This window comes from Rhinoraja longicauda, chromosome 33 (assembly GCF_053455715.1).
Source record: "Rhinoraja longicauda isolate Sanriku21f chromosome 33, sRhiLon1.1, whole genome shotgun sequence".
NCBI classification, from domain to species: domain Eukaryota; kingdom Metazoa; phylum Chordata; class Chondrichthyes; order Rajiformes; family Arhynchobatidae; genus Rhinoraja; species Rhinoraja longicauda.
The window spans coordinates 16,404,102-16,423,139 of record NC_135985.1 but is presented as its reverse complement, the minus strand read 5'-3'; positions in this window follow the sequence as shown (position 1 = coordinate 16,423,139).

Below are 19,038 nucleotides of genomic sequence, written 5' to 3'. Positions count from 1 at the left end.
TTCAAAAGTCCTGCACATATAATGTGTGCATAGCAAGATCCCACAAGTGGCAAACAGATAATGTCCAGACAACCTCTCTTTCTTTTGGAGTTGGATCAGGGCTAAATATTGGCCAGGTCATCTTCCTTATTCTTCTTTCAAATAGTGGGCTTTAAAAATACTTGCAAGGGCAACCAACTTTCTAGCTTAACATCCCTCCCTGAAGGTCCACAGTTTGCAGGTCACAGCTCGTCAAATACATATCCAAGTAAACCGAAATTACTGAGAATTTCTGTCTCTACCACCATTTCAGGGGATGGCTTCCTGACCACTATTACTCACTGGGTGAAATTTCCTCTCCCCAACATCTCACCAAGAATCTTTGTCACAATTGCTTTAATTCCCTATGTAAAGTAATTGGTATAAGAATATTTGGTGGAATTTCTGACTTCTCTGCGAAACAAAATAGACAATAGACAATAGACAATAGGTGCAGGAGGAGGCCATTCGGCTCTTCGAGCCAGCACCGCCATTCAATGTGATCATGGCTGATCATTCTCAATCAGTACCCCATTCCTGCCTTCTCCCCATACCAAATAGATAAATCCTATAGCTCTATTCTGTCCAGATGCCTCATGACTTTATATATCTCTCTGTCTAGGCTCCTCTCTTCCATAGAAAATAACCCAATCCTACTTAATAGGTTCTAACAAAGGATGTTTGGACTGGAAACAATAACTCTGTTTCTCTCTTCACAAATGCTTCCTGATCTGTTGGGAATTTCCAACATTTTCTGTTTTTGTATGTAATGTTTTCCTCACAGTTAAACATTTCTAATCCCATTTATATTGTTTCACTACACATATTCAATTTATAAAGTTGGTTTGTAACTTGAAAATATTTGTTCACGGCACTGATTGTTATTTCTCCACTTGCAGTCCCAGTATCATTAACCTCTCACTTTGATTTAAGATGTTTATTAAAAACACCCACTTTCAATATGTCAGATTATTGCACGTTCAGAAATTGCACAACAGTACAAATTAAATTGATAATGTTTAGAAACAGAATTTCTTTCAATCGTCTCCCATTTTCATTTCACACAAAGCTTGGAAATCAATTGTTCTGCATTCTCAGTAACTCTCAGAGCATTGTTCTTGTACTGGAGGGTAACCTATAATTTAGCATTGACAAATGGATTTTCTATCTGCGACTTTTACAATGAACTGAAATGTTAGTTGTGGCTTAACTTTACCTTTGAGTCAAAGACTAATGGCTTCACAGTCCCACATCAACTTGAACCCCAAATTAAAACAGAGTACAACCACACATGTGGATATACTGTGCTGTGTGTGATCATCAGATCAAATCCCAATCTGCCTCTCAGATTATGTTTGCATTCTACTGTCTTGGGGAAAGATCTCCGTGCTATCCTCAAGAAGAAGCCGTTAATTTCATTAACCTAACTATTATTTGTCCCTCAACCAACACCACAAAAATATTAATTGCATATCACACAGCTCTTCATGGCAATTCGCTGCTGTCTTGTCTAACAAAGACCACAAGTAAAAATTGCTTAATTGAGTGTAAAATGCTTAAGTACACCCTGCATTCTTCAATAGCACTGCAGAAATTACTGTTATTTTATTTCTATTATCCAGGAGACGTGAAAGGAAATAGAAAAGTAAGTTAAGGCGGTGAAAGTGGAAAAGCGGTTTTGTTGCTAAGATGCTAATGTGGGTAGATGAGGCTACAACTCTTTGACTCAGAGTAAAAGGAAGCTATAACTGAATTAGTAATAGCCCGGATGATGAGAATTAAAAACTAGAGAAGAATGGTGGATACAATGATTGAGTCAAAGGTGAGTACAGAAAGGGGAGGAAAAGAAATGCAATCGCACTTAGAGAGCTCGGACAATGTTGAAAGATTCTGAATACCACGGTAGTTATATATTCTCCAAAATCAATAACCTTAGAACAGCTGCAGAGACTGACATGGATTGACATGCTGAAATTTTTAAATACAATTTTAAAAGGACATAATTGAAAAAGAAAATATAAATTAATTAGATCTGTCTTCTTTTTCAGACCAATCTGATACATCATTAAAAATGCTCATTTTGTTTAACTTCCCAGATGTTTTTTTCAACTTACCAGAAAGTAAACTGTTTTAGATTTTACTTTAGAGGTGGGATGTCACATGTAATAGGATATGAAGCTTACTGCTAGCAAAATAAAATAAACTTCAGCAATAAAATAAATGACATCGGTCAAGCATGAGATAATTCACCAGGAGTCCGTTATAGTAAAGTCCGATGGAGAAACATTCTTTTAAAATAACTGGTTCCAGGAATTTACTTTTCATTATAGTCGAGGTTGCAGAGAGTGGTGGACCCAGTCCAGTTCATCACACGCACAGCCCTCTCCCCATCAAAACATGTGCATGAGTAGCTGCTTCAAGAAGACGGCATCTATCATCAAGGATCCCCACCATCTTCTCGCTGCCACCATCGAGCAGAAGGTACAAATGCTTGAAGTCCCACACCACAGGTTCAAAACAGCTACATTTTTGAACCGACCTGCAAAACCTTTGTCCAATTCTACTGCAGTAATGGAACACTACAACCCCCTCTTACACTACCATGGTCTTGTTTTCTAATTGTGTTTTGCACTAATGTCTTTTTTTTGGCATAGTCTTTTTCTTTTCACTAGTAAAAATAACAAATAGCCAAAGAAGCACAGCGGGTCAGGTATCTGTGGAGGGAAATAGACAGACAATGGTACGGGCCAGGATCCTTCCTCAGCCTGACTTAGTCTGAAGAAGGGTACTGCTCCAAAACATTGTCTGCCCATTTCTCTCCACAGACGCTGCCTGAACCATTGAGCTCCTCCAGCGATGTTTTTTTACACAAGATTCCAGAATCTGCAGTCCCTCAGTCTTTCTTTTTACAGTCTTGTACAATTTATATCCAACTTACATCTATATACTAAAACTCTCGTTTGTTCGCTTGTTCCTGAACTACAGCCAAAACGGCACATGATAGCACAACAATTTTAGGCCCACCTTACTCACCGTGGTCCCGTGGTCCCATGGAAGAAGTTTCATTGAAATTGGTGTTATATTCTTAAAGTTATTCACATTTTAAAGTTTATAAAACCGCGCACGCGCAGTTGGGGCTCCGTTGATTTGGTACTTACATAAGATGGCCGCCGCATCCGTGCGTGCGCAGAACAAACACGTCCGCGCCTGCACAGTTGGGGCCCGTTGAACAGGGCTCAACCGCCTGTCTCTTGGGGGCGGGAAAGCCAGGCTTGATGCCGGGGGAAGCAGCCGGAGCTGCTCCAATGCAGGAGTGGTTTGGGCCCAACTTGGTCTCAAACGTTTAATTTATGTTTGTATGTATTGTCTGAGGCTATGTGCACTGGATACTGCTGTAAACAAAATTCTAATATACTTCTGCATATGACAATAAACTTGAGTAGAAAGATAAGGCAAAGGAAATGTGATGGTTTAAGAATGCCACAACTTAAAACTAATGTTTGAGCAGAAAAAACAGACAATCTCTCAAAGTGATTGGTTTTCTGTGGATGCCTCAGGTCCAGTCCCAGCTGGCTGAAGAAGGGTCTCGACCTGAAACATCACCTATCCATGTTCTCCAGGGATGCTGCCTGACCTGCTGAGTTACTCCAGCGCTTTGTGTTTTATCCAGCATCTGCAGTTCTTTGCTTCTACACTATAACCCTTCTGCTCTTTATGGAAGCTAGACTTTGCAATTTCAACAACAGCAAATCAGGAGCCTGGAATCAAATAACTTCATTTCAAATTTCTACAAATACGTTTGATACAACACACAAAAGGTTATAGGTGATAGGAGAGGAATTAGGCCATCAAGTCTACTCCGCCATTCAATCATGGCTGATCTCTGTCTCCCTCCTAACTCTATTGTCCTGCCTTCTCCCCATAACCCAAAACCACATATGATATAAACAAGGAGAGAAAAAATAGACACTCAGGAGGTAATTTAATTTCATTGTTCCATTTCAGGACAGACAATAAAACAATCTTGACTCTTGAGGTGTTTACATCAGGTTTCCATCAACTCACAAATCATTTAAACTACTCACACATCTCCAGCCGAGCTGGGAGTTGCTGGGTGCGGTCGTTTCTCTGACAGATGCCTGGGTCGGAGGTGCTTTCTTGAACTTGCCTGACTGCAACACTGTGATAAAGAAATGTGATCTCTGCCCCTCTCTCCACAGATGCTGCCCGACACGCTGAGCGAAGTTTCCAGCATTTTCAGGTTTTAAATTCAGCTTTCCAGCATGTGATTTAATTTGGGGTTTTCGGGTGCTCATCCCTCCCTGAACGGCCCGGCCCGGCCCGGCCCAACTGGGCGTTGGCGGGAGCAGGCGGTCAGCCTCATAGTTAGCTGGCCATTGACCTGAGGTCGTGGGGGGGGGGGAAGTGTCGGCCTGACGATTGGCCTCACTGTTCCGTGCCGCCACTGGTGGCATGCCAGGTCCCGGAGCTGCGCTCCCCGCCCTTGCCCACGGTCAGCTGCCCTTCAAGGAGAGTCACACAAGGTGCCGCAGTAACTCAGCGGGTCGGACAGCATCTCTGGAGCTGCGCTCCCTGCCCTTGCCCGCGGTCAGCTGCCCTTCAAGGAGAGTCACACAAGGTGCCGCAGTAACTCTGCATCTCCGGAGCACATGGATAGGCGGCATTTCAGGTCGGGACCCTTTATCACAGATCCTGAACCCTTCCAACAGGTTCACCAAGTCCTTTCTGAGGTGCTTTTGGTTACAGGTGCAGCATGGAAACAGGCCCTTCGGCCCACCGAATCCATGCTGACCTTCGTTCACACTAGCTCCATATTATCCTACTTTTCTCAGTCATTTTCCCCCTTCAGGGATTTTTTCCCTTCAGTTTAACCATGTGGGTGGAGCGGTGGCAGGAGGCCGGCCAGTTGTGGGATGTTTAGGAAGTTCATCAGTTCATTAGTTATAGGAGCAGATTTAGGCCCATCAAGTCTGCTCTGCCATTCAATCATGGCTGATCTATCTTTCCCTCTCAACCCCATTCTCCAGCCTTCTCCCCATAACCTTTGACACCAATACTAATCAAGAATCTGTTCATCTCTGCCTTAAAAATATCCAAAGTAGCTCCAAGCAATTTCCTGGTAAATCTGCTTTATTCTCTGAGCAGGGATCTGTTGAGCGTGAAATCCCAAAAATATAATTATTCTCCTCTCTTAAACTTTTGAGATTGCAACAGAATGAGCAAGAATATTATGGCAGCACATGAATGCTTTTTCATAGAATCATGTTAATCAATTATTATCAGTGAGAACTAAAACCCATATATCTTCAATCTGATCTTCCAGGTGACTGCAGACTACAATTCTTCTTACAATGGATGCCTGCTCTTTCACTGAACACATGTATGAAGCAACAATGAGTCATTTAATCAATTCATTGCATGTGCTCTTTGTGCCTGATTGTTGATTTGCTGACTTGTGTGTCTGTAGATAAAAGGCGGACAAGATGGCCAGAAAATGCCCACCCACCACATAAGGAATAGGAGTAGAATTAGGCCATTCAGCCCATCAAGTCTACTCCGCCATTCAATCAAGGCTGATCTATCTCTACCTCCTAACCCCATTCTCCTGCTTTCTCCCCATAACCTCTGACACCCAGACTAATCAAGAATCTGTTCATCTCTGCCTTAAAAATATACATTGACGGCCTCCACAGTCGCCAGCAGCAATGAATTCCACAATTTCACCACCCTCTGACTAAAGAAATTCCTCATCATCTCCTTTCTAAAGGCACGTTCTTTTAGTCTGGAAGCCGGCCAGCTGTGGTAGGAAGCCGGCCAGCTGTGGTAGGAAGCCAGCCAGTGGGTGTAGGAAGCCGGCCAGCTGTGGTAGGGAGCCAGCCAGTGGGTGTAGGAAGCTGGTCCAGCGGTTGTAGGAAGTCGGCCAGCTGTGGTAGGAAACCAGCCAGTGGTTGTAGGAAGCCGGCCAGTGGTTGTAGGAAGCCGGCCAGCTGTGGTAGGAAGCCGGCCAACTGTGGTAGGAAGCCGGCCAGTGGTGTAGAAAGCCGGCCAGTTGTGGTAGGAAGCCAGCCAGCTGTGGTAGGAAGCCGGCCAGCTGTGGTAGGAAACCGGCCAGGTGTGGTAGGAAGCCGGCCAGTGGTGTAGGAAGCCGGCCAGTGGTTGTAGGAAGCCGGCCAGTGGTGTAGGAAGCCGGCCAGTGGTTGTAGGAAACTGGCTAGTGGTTGTAGGAAGCCGGCCAGCTGTAGTAGGAAGCCGGCTGCCCGGTGGCCATTCCCGGTGAAGGACAGTGAGTGGAGATGATTGAGGAGGTGTGAACCTGCCAGCACACCTCTAGTGGTTGGTCGCTGGTTCCCAACTTGGCTTAGAACATACTGCATGTAAGAAAATAAAAACTGATAACAACAATAATAATGCTTCTGGGGGCAAGTTCCAGACGGCTGGATCGTGTCTCTCTCATGAGCCGGCCTGGCCCCAACTGTTTACTTTTACTTTAAAGCACAAAGTTTTATTTAGAAAGCCTAAGATCAGGAGCGTTCTTGGTGTAACAGAGTTGGTCACACAGTCCCATTGAACCCCCTCCATGGTTGAGTAACATCTCATCTAAGGTCTTAGCTCCACATTGTCAAGCCTCATAACCTCTGTGTCCCCTGTGGTACAAACCTACTGATCACCCTAGAGAACCTGGCACTCGCATTCAAATCCCACTGGATACCACTGGTTAAATATTTAGATCCAGTGATACAATTTTAAAACCATGGTGTTTAAACCATTGGAATATTACAAATCTATTACTCTATTGTTATTATTCACTTTTATAAATCTTTTCAGTTTATGTTCTTGCAACATACCACAATTATTAAGTCATTAAGAACATATAATGGTTCATATTCAGAATGATAAATATATATGGTTAGCAGATAAAGAGTGAAGGAAAATCGCAAATGTTAGCTGCTGCTACAGTAATAATGATTAACTAAAGAATCGTTTTGAGTAATAGTGAGTCTGTCAGTGTGTTATGGCCTCATTAAAATTAAACATAGAAGTATTGAGAGATTTGCGAGGGTGAGAGGATTGTATCACAACTCTAAACGTGGCTGTTAGTCAGTGGTGCTGTTTTTTAATTAATTTTTTTAAATTTTTATTTAAATTTTATTTAAATTTTAACAAAACAAATACATGTATGAACTCATAGTACGCGATGGTACCTACATTATAAATTCGATTATACATTTAAATTCGATTATACCTGTATTGTTCTGTATTATCTTCCCACCCACAACCCCCCTCCCCCCACCCCCCAGTTAGAAAAAAGAGGAAAAAGGAGAAGAAGAAAGATAAAGAAATAAAAAATTTAAAAAAGGAAAGAAAGAAAGAAAGAAGAAAGAAAGAAGGGAACCTGGAGACAAGAAGGAAACACTTCCGGCTAATTTCTTATTAAATTCTTTTTAGGGATATCAAAACAATCCTGAAATTAAATATTTCCAATTCTTAATCCTAGTTTTAAAGTGAATGGGTTCCAAACTTTCAAAAAGAAATCATATTTATCTCTCAGATTATAAGTAGCTTTTTCTAATGGGATACAACTACGCATTTCTGCATACCATCTTGCAATTCTTATTTCATTGTGATCTTTCCAAGTGACCGCCACACATTTTTTTGCTATTGCTATTGCTATTTTGAGAAATCTTTCCTGATATTTATCTAAAATTGATCTTGGTAATATTCCTTTAGTATCTCCCAATAAAAACAACCTTGAATCCAATGGTATGGTCTTATTCATCAATTGTTCCAAAAAGTTTTTTAGGTCTTTCCAAAAAGGAGTTACCTTAGGACATGCCCATGTGGAGTGTAAAAAAGTACCCACATCCTGGTTGCATCTAAAACAAATTTCAGGTAAATTTGGATTTAAATTGTTTAATTTTTTCGGAGTTAAATATAGTTGATGTAAAAAATTGTATTGTACTAAACTATATCTCACATTAATAGTATTTTTCATACTTTCTAAACACAATCTTTCCCAACTTGGTTCATCAATGCTAATATTCAGATCTGTTTCCCATCTTTGTCTTGATTTTTGAATTCCTGTCTTTGGACTAGATTTTTGTAACAATTTATACATTGAAGATATAATTTTTTTAGTTCCCTTGCCCTGAATCAGGGATTCAATTCCTTTAATTTGAAATAAAAACATTGAATTACCTAACTTTTCCCTTAAATAAGATTGTAATTGATAATAGAAAAAAATACTATTCCCTGGAATTTGATATTTGTTTCTCAATTGAGAAAATGTCAAAAAATTATTTCCTTCGTAGCAATCTCCCATATGTTTAATACCCTTCTGTTCCCAGACTTGTAATATTTGATTATTCCAAGCAAACGGCAGTAATCTATTTTTTACTAATGGAGTTTTAGCTGTTAGAAAAAATCTTTTATCATTAGCTTTAACTGTTTTCAACAATATATTAATTAAATGTTTTAGCAAAGGTGACTCTTGATCCTTAACTAATAGCTTCGCTTCCCATTTATAGATAAATTCTTCTGGGCATAGTTCTTTTATTTTATCCATTTCAATTTTAACCCATGCTGTTTTTCCACCCTCTTGATAAAAGGATGAAATAAAACTCATTTGTGCTGCCAGATAGTAATTTTTAAAATTTGGTAATTGCAGTCCACCTAATTCAAATTTCCATGTTAATTTTTCCATAGACACTCTTGGCATTTTACCTTTCCAAAGAAAATTTCTCACAATTTTATTCAATTCGTGAAAAAAATTATTTGGTAAAGGTATAGGCAGTGTTTGGAATAAATACTGTAACCTCGGAAAAATATTCATCTTAAAACAGTTCACTCTCCCTAGCAATGTAATTGGAAGATTCATCCATTTCTTCAAGTCCTCCTCAATTTTTTTAATTAGTGGTTTATAATTGAGTTTATACAGATTATTTAACTTATTATCTACTTTAACCCCTGTTGTGTATTCATGCCAATACACAGTGTTGCAACTCATAGTTTTATTTGTGCTTAAGTGGAGGTAACAATAAGTGCTATCGTCTTCACAGTCTGGAAGGCAGCGACCGGCAGCGTACATAGTCAAGGTGGGAGTGAAGATCCGAACTGGATCGTGTGTGGAATGTGCAGCTTGCATAGTGAATGTGATGCTATATATATATAGTGAAGGTGAACTAGCATGCACAATCTACATCCTTCCTCTCAAGGAAAGAATACATAATAAAATAAAGATGCAGTAGTCGCCGTGGCTCTTATAATATATATCACCGCTCATGTGCGAAGGGCATAAGTACAGGTAAACTGATATTGACAAAGGCAGTCCAAACGTAGCCCATTGAATGTCACTCAAAGTTCAAGTGTTAGGCCTGGTACTTCACGGTGGGCCGGCAGGCACGACCTGCACGTGTACGGTACAGTCCCGCTGGAGACGAGACCGATGGAACCGGCCCCAGAGAGTGCGGTGACATTGCTGGCGATGGGATGGGAGACAATGCTGGGAGGTGAGGTGGCGAGGCCACAGGCGAGGCCGGAAGGGCTGACAGACCGGGCAGCGGAGGCATAGACAGGCCGGTGTCCCCAGAGGGGTGCGGGTGGGTTAAACTTGAGTGGTCGGGGAGGAACAGATGTGGTGCCAGTTCGCACACTGGCAGGATGTGCTGTCGGTTGCGTCTGTAAATTCTGCCGTCGGCTTCGACTAAGTATGAACGAGGCTCGGGCGCTGGCCGAGATATCACCCCCAGGCGGTCGTGACCCTTTTCGGTTCGTAGGCGGACCACCTGACCGTTAGCCAGTGGTGGCAGAGGCCTGCTCGTCTTGTCGTACCAGCGTTTTTCGATGTCACGTTTCCGTTGCAGCTGGGACTGAACATCAGATGGAAAGCGAACTTGTGGCTCCAGTGTATGTTTAGCAATGGGTAAAGTGGTTCTCGTCTGCCTGGACATTAGGCGTTGCGCGGGTGAACCAAGGATCGGATCGCGGGAGATGTTCCGCAGGTTTAGTAAGTCGAGGAAAACGTCTGATCCCGCTCTGCGGGAACGTTCCATTACCTGCTTGGCACTCCGGACGGCACGCTCCGCTAGCCCATTAGACTGAGGGTACTCGGGGCTACTAGTGATGTGGCAAAAGTCCCAGCGTGCAGCAAATTCTTTGAATTGGAGGCTGGAGAATTGGCTGCCGTTGTCGGAGAGTAGGCGATGAGGAGCCCCGTGGACGGAGAAATGGCGTGCAAGCTTCTGGATCACTGCCGCGGAGGTGAGGCTCGGGAGCAGATCGATCTCGAACCACCCGGAGTACGAGTCGACTATGACTAAGTACCGCTTCCCATTCCACTCAAAAATGTCAGTTGCCACGATGGACCACGGGAGGTCAGGAACCGGGTGTGGAAGGAGCGGCTGTTTCTGCTGGTGTGGCGCCAGGCTGTTGCACACCGCACAGGACTCTACTTTTTGACGAATATAGTCAGACATTCCAGGCCAGAAGAACAAGCTTTTAGCTCTCGAGATCGTTGCTTCTGTGCCTGGGTGTCCCCCATGGATGCTGTCGAAGTACTTGCCACGTAAGGAGGCAGGAATCACAGGTTTGTGGCCCTTTACGACAATACCACCCTGCAGGACGAGCTCGTCGCGGACGGAGAAGAAGGGCTGTAAGGCAGCCGGCAGTCTGTTCTGCTTGACCGGCCACCCATGTCTTATGACAGAGGATAGTGCTAGGAGGGTGTCGTCGGCGGCAGTCTGGGCTGCCAGGTCCTCCAGGCAGGACGAGGGGACGTAGGAGACCATCATGACGGCAAACTCGTCCCCTGACGAAGGAGAGCCGCAGGTTGCCCGCGGAGCTCGAGAAAGGGTGTCCGCCAGGTGCATGTCCTTGCCCCGCTTGTAGACTAGAGAGATGTCGTACCTCTGAAGCTGCAGCATCATCCGCTGGAGCCGCGCAGGGGCGGCGTGTATTGGCTTGCTTACAATGCTAATGAGTGGCTGGTGGTCTGTTTCGATCGTGACCTTCTTGCCGAAGATAAAATCATTGAATTTTCTGCAAGTGAAGACGACCGCTAGCAGTTCTTTTTCGATTTGTGCATATCGTTGTTCGGTGTCTGTCATAGTATGCGAGGCGTAGGCAACCGGTCTGTGGCCGTCACCGCTGTTTTGAAGGCAGACGGCACCCAGTCCATACTGCGAGGCATCGCAGGACAGCGTGACAGGCAGCTTGACATCGTAGTACGCGAGAGTGGGGGCACAAGACATCTGTTGTTTCAGAGTGTCGAACGCTCTCTGTTGCTGTTCATGCCAGCCCCAAACAGTGTCTTTGTGAGTTAGTAGGCGTAAAGGGGCAGATATTTCACTAAAGTTCGGGATGAATTTTCCCAGGTAGTTGACCATCCCGAGAAAGCGCTGCAGACCGGTCACATCGGAGGGCGCTGGCAGTTCGTTGATCGCGATCGTTTTAGATGGATCGGGTTTGAGACCGGCGCTCGTGAATATGTGGCCCACGTAGTTGACTTCGCTCACCCGGAATTTACACTTAAGTGGGTTGAGCTTGAGATTGATCTCTTTGGCGCGGTCGAGGACTTTCTTCAGATTCGCGTCGTGGTCCTCGACATTCTGACCGGCGACGAGGATGTCGTCAACCACAATCGAGCAGGGGTATCCGGCAAATAGCTGTTCCACGGTGCGCTGAAACACCTCGCTAGCTGAGTTTATGCCGAAGGGCATACGTAAAAATTTGAAACGTCCAAACGGTGTACAAAAAGTGGTCAGGTTGGAGGAGTTGTCATCTAGCGGAATCTGCCAGAAGGAGCTTTTTGCGTCGAGGACGGAGAAAACTGTCGCCTTGCCCAGTTGCGCTGCGACATCTTCCACCGTGCGCATGGGATAGTGTGGCCGTTTAATGGCGGTGTTTAAATCCCTGGGATTAATGCAAATCCGTATCTCCTCCGTGTTTTTTTTAGAGGCAACCACCATGGTAGAGACCCAGTCTGACGGGTCCGTGACAGGGGCAATCACTCCCAGATCCACCATCCTGTTGAGTTCACTCAGCACGCGGTCCCGCATAGCATGGGGAATCCGGTGGGCGGGACGGACGACCGGTAAGACCTCTGGGTCAATCGTGATCTTGTACGTGACCGGGAGCTTGCCGAGCTTGTCGTTAAAGAGCTCACCATACTGCGAGAGGAATCGCTGGGCGGGGGCATGTGCAGAAGCCAGTTGATGGACCACCGAGTCGAAGGCAACCAAGCCTAAGTCGATGCAGGCAGCAATGCCTAGCAGGGAAGGAGTGTTTTCCCGGACAACCAAAAAAGACAGTTTGTGAACCCGGGACGCTAGCTGGCACTGCAGCTCAACAGTTCCGATGGGCTTGATTGAGCCCCCTCCAAAGGGAAGCTGTGAGGCCATGGTTGGCTTGATGTCCTTGGCATTACGAATCCTGTGGAGCTCTGATAAGGTGATAACGTTGCAGCGAGCCCCTGTGTCGAGCTTTGCAGTAACAGGCACTCCGTTAATGAGGAGGGTGACCATGGGATCGAGATGTTTTGCAGATGGGTCTGATAAGGAATGTATATTGATATTCAGTCCGTCGATAGCAGCTAGGTCATGCTCATTAAACACAGGGAGTGGTGCAGGTGCTGCGTGGGACGGCTCTGGCTGTAGCAGATGAACCGACTGTTTTGTCCCGACTCTGTTCCCACGCGAACGACAGCAGCGGACAAAATGGTTTCTGCGTTTGCAGTAATTACAGACTTTCCCAAATGCAGGGCACTGCTCCCGAATCCCAGCGTGTGAGCCCCCACAGTTACTACAGTTGTTGATGTGACCGGCACAGGATCTGCCGGGCACTTCAGAAAGTGGGCGTTGAGCACGGTAATATGTGCCGGCAACATTCACATCAAACGCAGAGTGGGGTCCCGGCCCCAAGGATTTAGTGTGTGAGGCAGTTAGCTCAGCAACTCGACAACGATACTCAGCCACCTCTAGGGTGAGGTCAGCATCACGTAGTAGTTCATCACGCACCTTGTCATCAAGGATGCCACAGACCAGTCTGTCCCGAACAAGACTGTCACATAAATTGTCGAACGCACACCGGCTGGCAATATATCTCAGGGAGCTAATGTAAGATTCAACAGGCTCACCTTGCTTCTGGTTGCGAGAAAAAAATCTGTGGTGCTCCATAACGAGATTCGAGCGCAGCTGGCAAAGCTGTCGGAACTTTGTCAGGAGGCAGTCCGGGTCCTCCATAGATTCCGCCGGGACCTGAACGCCCGCGGGAGTTACCTGGGCCGGCGCGTAGTGGAACCGGTGAGCACGGCGAATGGCCTCACTGCCCGCCAGGTTGAGGAGAATAGCAGCACGAGTAGCTGGAGGTGCAGCATTATGTGCTGCCTGAATATAGATCCTGAAATCCTCCTCGAAGATGCGCCAGCGTTCAGCGAGGTCGCCATCGAATACGAGTGGGTCAGGCTTGCGAAACGCTCCAGCCATAGTGAGACAGTAAATCAAAACAAACTAAGCAAAAAAAACAAAACTGAAGTAGTGGGTCGAGAAACGTCTGACACCATGTTGTGTATTCATGCCAATACACAGTGTTGCAACTCATAGTTTTATTTGTGCTTAAGTGGAGGTAACAATAAGTGCTATCGTCTTCACAGTCTGGTCGCGGTCTGCCTGGAAGGCAGCGACTGGCAGCGTACATAGTCAAGGTGGGAGTGAAGATCCGAACTGGATCGTGTGTGGAATGTGCAGCTTGCATAGTGAATGTGATGCTATATATATATAGTGAAGGTGAACCAGCATGCACAATCTACAACCCCTAAGTACTTCATGCCTTCTTTTTGCCATTTAAACTGACTTTCTCTTTTACATTGATCATAATTACCTTCAGAAAGAGGCATTATTTCAGTTTTATCTTTATTAATTTTATATCCCGATACTTTCCCATATTCTTCCAGTCTGAAATATAATTTTCTTAAGGATTCCAATGGTCTAGTAAGACAAATTAAAACATCATCTGCAAATAAAGTAATTTTGTGATTTTCCTGATTCACTTTAAATCCTTCAATGTCTAAATCTGATCTTATTAGCTCTGCCAGAGGTTCAATGGCCAATACAAATAAAGCCGGTGACAAGGGACATCCCTGTGTACTAGATCTTTCCAAATTAAATGATTGAGAAGATTGGCCATTTGTCACCACTTTGGCTTTAGGTTGTTTATAAAGAGCTTTTACCCAGTTAATGAAACCATTTCCTAATCCGTACTTCTCTAATACTTTAAATAAAAAATCCCATTCTAACCTGTCAAACGCTTTTTCAGCATCTAAAGCAACTGCTACGCTCAATTCCTTTCTTTTCTGTGCTAAATGTAAAATACTTATAAATCTTGCTACATTATCAGATATTTTCCTTTTTTTGACAAATCCAGTTTGGTCCTCTTTAACCAGCTTCGGTAAATATTCTGCCAATCTCCTTGCCAAAAGTTTAGCAACTATTTTATAATCTGCATTCAACAATGATATTGGTCTATAAGAAGATGCATTTAAAGGGTCTTTCCCTTTTTTAAAAATTACGGTTATAATTGCCAGTGAGAAGGATTCTGGTAATGTAGAAGTTTTTTCCGCTTGATGTATCACTTCCATAAATACTGGTAACAACAAATCTTTAAATTTTTTATAGAACTCAGGCGAGAAACCATCTTCCCCTGGAGATTTATTACTTGGTAAAGAATATAATACTTCCTCCACCTCTCTCAAAGTAAAGGAGGCATTTAGTCCCATCTGCTCCTCATTGGAGATTGTTGGTAATTGTATCTTGGATAAAAAATTATTTATCTTAATTTCATCCCTTTCAGATTCAGAATGGTACAGATTAGTGTAGAATTGCTTAAATACCTCATTGATTTCTCTAGGTTTATAAGTAATAATGTTTTGATCTGTTCTAATTGAATTTATTGTTCTTGATATTTGTTCTTCTTTCAGTTGCCATGCCAATACCTTGTGCGCTCTTTCTCCTAATTCATAATATCTTTGGTTAGTTCGTAATATTAGTTTTTCTGTTCTGTAAGTATGTAAAGTATTGTATTGAAATTTTTTATTTGCAAGTTGTGTTTTTTTCGTATCTGAAGAAGTTTTCTGTAAGTCTTTTTCTAATACGGTGATTTCTTTTTCTAATCTTTCAGATTCCTTCCTATAGTCTTTCTTTATCTTAGATGAGTAGCTTATAATTTGGCCTCTCAAATAAGCCTTCATTGCATCCCATACAATAAATTTATCATCAACTGAATTTAAATTTGTTTCCAAAAATAATTCAATTTGTCCTCGAATAAAATCACAAAAGTCTTGCCTTTTCAATAGTAAAGAGTTGAGTCTCCATCTATAGACTGACTGTTCTTTATCTGGCATCGTAATTTTCATTAATAATGGTGAGTGATCCGATAACAATCTAGCCTTGTAATCTATTTGTATTATTCTACCCCTTAATTGAGCTGAAATCAAAAATAGATCTATTCTAGAATATGTATCATGTCTATTGGAATAGAAGGAGTAGTCTCTTTCCCTGGGACGGCTTTTCCTCCAAACATCTATTAAATTTAAATTTTCCATTAAATTGAAGGTTGTCTTCGCTGCTCTTGTCCTTGTCGTTGTCCTTGATGATCTATCCATTACTGGATCTAAACAAAAATTGAAATCTCCCCCTATCAATATATTTTCATGTGCTTCCGCCAGATTTAAAAAGGTACCCTGCACAAACTTCTCATCATCTATATTTTGTGCATATATATTCATTAAGGTCCACAATTCTGAGAAAATTTGACAATGTACCATTACAAATCTACCTACTGGGTCACTTACAATATTTTGTATCTTAATTGGTAGCGTTTTCTTAAATAGGATAGCAACCCCTCTTGCTTTTGAGTTAAAAGAAGATGCGACCATACTTCCTACCCAATCTCTCTTTAACTTTTGATGCTCTTTTTCCGTTAGATGTGTTTCTTGCAAGAAAGCTATATCTACTTCCAATTTTTTCATCTGTGTTAAAATTCTCTTCCTTTTTATCGGTCCATTTAACCCATTCACATTATAGCTTAAAAAATTTAATGTGTTATCCATTCATTCCTTTTTTTTCTTTTTTTTTTCTTCCCTTTTCCTTTTTTTTTTTTCATTTTTCCTTACCTTGATACCTCTTCCGGTATTTACATTGTGCCGTATTTCAGTGTGCTCCCCTCCATAGTCCAGGTATAAAAACAGAAAAGAAATAAGAAAGATAGAGAAATAGACCCTCCCTCTAATGTTGTTAATAAATAGATTAGCAACATTACCCCCCTCTATTATACGAGGTGTGGTCCGCACCACACTTGTGCCCATGATTATGGTGGAGCATCCACATTCTCCAACCCCCCCGATATATCAAGTACTTCTAAAAATTAACAATCCTTAATACAGTTAATCCCCTCTATAGTATACAGATATTATTAATAATCAATCATTCATGAATCTTCGTAAGCATTTCTCGATGGCAATTCTTCCGCATACTCTTCTGCTTTGACAAAGTCTTTAAAAAAATTATTTTCTCCAGTGTTGATCATAATCTTCAAAGTAGCCGGATGCAGTAAAATAAACCTATAGCCTTTCTTCCATAGAATATTTTTTGCCTTATTAAATTCTTTTTTTTCTGCTCAACAAGGCATACCTCATCTATTGCATCCGCTGCTCTAGATGTCAACTCATCTATATCGGCGAAACCAAGCGCAGGCTCGGCGATCGCTTCGCTGAACACCTGCGCTCGGTCCGCATTAACGCCACTGATCTCCCGGTGGCCCAGCACTTCAACTCCCCCTCCCATTCCCAGTCTGACCTCTCTGTCATGGGCCTCCTCCAGTGCCATAGTGAGGCCCGCCGGAAATTGGAGGAGCAGCACCTCATATTTCGCCTGGGCAGTTTGCGGCCCGGTGGTATGAACGTTGACTTCTCCAACTTCAGATAGCTCCTCTGTCCCTCCCTTCCCCTCCTCCTTCCCAGATCTCCCTCTATCTTCCTGTCTCCACCTATATCCTTCCTTTGTCCCACCCCCGACATCAGTCTGAAGAAGGGTCTCGACCCGAAACGTCACCCATTCCTTCTCTCCCGAGATGCTGCCTGACCTGCTGAGTTACTCCAGCATTTTGTGAATAAAAGGCATTACTGATGTCTGGGTAAAAGATTATTTTAGTACCTTCATGTTCTATTGGTTTTCCCTCTCTTATATTATTCCCGACTGTTTTGAAAACCAATTCTCGATCTTGGTATCTTAAAAATTTAATCAACACAGATCTTTTGATTAGCCGAGGGTTTCGGTCTTAGAGCCCTATGTGCTCTTTCTATTTCCATCGGACCTTGTTTATCTATTCCCAGAGTGGTCACTATCCAATCTTGAAAAAAGTTAATTGGGTCTTCCCCCTCCACTCCCTCTGGCAAACCAACAATTTTAACATTATTTCTCCTGCTATAGTTTTCCAAGGCATCCAACTTCTCCGCCGTCTTTTTGCTTTCAATTGCTGCTGCAGTAATACTGTCTTCATCTTTTTCCACTCTAGATTTTAACATTTCATTTTCCATTTGCATATTATCCACTTTATTTGTCACTGTTTGAAATTTCTCCTCCATTTTTTTCAAAGCCTTACGAAATTTCTTGTTATCTCTCCTCATTAATTTGTTATCTCCTTCAATTTTCTTGAGCCTGTTAATAATTTCTTGAAGCATCGTTTTCATATTAGTCTCTGTATCTTCTTGCTTTTCTTCTTCTTCCTCATTTCCACTTCCACTGCTAGTGGAGTCTCCCGTTACCTCATCGTCACTCGAGTCCGAAACTCCAGACAAAACATCAGCAGCCTCTCGGCAAACAGTGGGCTTTTTTGGTAACTCACGGCGACTCCCTCGTATTTTGACCCGAGTCAAAGAGCGCTTGCTGGGAGTAGTAGACTCCAGCTTCATACCGGAGCCCTCCCCAGACTCACCGCCTGCCGAGGGGTCACCAAATCTAGTCCCCTGCTCCATCAGAGCTGTGGGCCTACCTTCGATTTTTTTTCTTGATTCCTTTGCTTGCTTCTGTGGCAGTTGTACTCCTCCTTTTACTTTCTTGGAAGGCATCCGTACGTTCTGTATTCTTTCTGATTTAATTTAAAGTACTTGATTCCTTTAGTTCGTCTTTTTTTTAGCAGTTTAGGGCTTTGTTTTCGGGAGTGCTGAAAAGTCATGTCTACTCAGCCAAGCATTGGACACGCCCCCCCTAATTAAAACATTTTTAACCAAAAATAATTTAAATCAACAATTTTACAAAAAACACACACAAAAACACAAACAAACCCACCACCATAATACAAAGTAAAGCAAATATTATTAAATATTAGATCACTATTTCCCCATCCTTATTGAGGATACATTCCACCCCCCGCGGTGCCCAACATTCCCGGAAATCCCCCATGTGGACAACGCGCAGTCCCTTTCTATTACCACCCGGGCATGGATGTAGCCCCAGGAAAGGGGCAGGCAGCCGGCTCGGGCAGAGCCCTCTTGCCCCTGGCACCGTGACTCGCGGGTGGCCAACTTGGCCAGGCCCAGGAGCAACACAACCAGGACATCTTCAGCCCTACCCTCCCCCATACGCACGGGGTGTCCGAAGATGAGGATGGTGGTTGTGAATCAGTGGCGCTGTTAGAGGGGGGAAGACTCAGTGAGTAATCACCTGAGTCCTGATTGTGTTTTTTGGGCGAGTCCAGAGGGATATTTATGTCTGATGGGTTTGTGCAGCTCCCCATCTTCCACCCCCCCCCCCCCCCTCTACCCCCCACACTCCAACTCTGTCAACACCGGCCATCACCTCTCCTCCTCATACATTCTCTATTATTCACCAGGGCAGACACCAAGTAGTCTCTCTTGTGGAGAGAAATGGTCATGAACCCTGCTGTCGACCTTTCAGCCACCACCTCAGAATTATCTGCCCAACCCCCTGAACTTACCTCCCCGTCAACTGA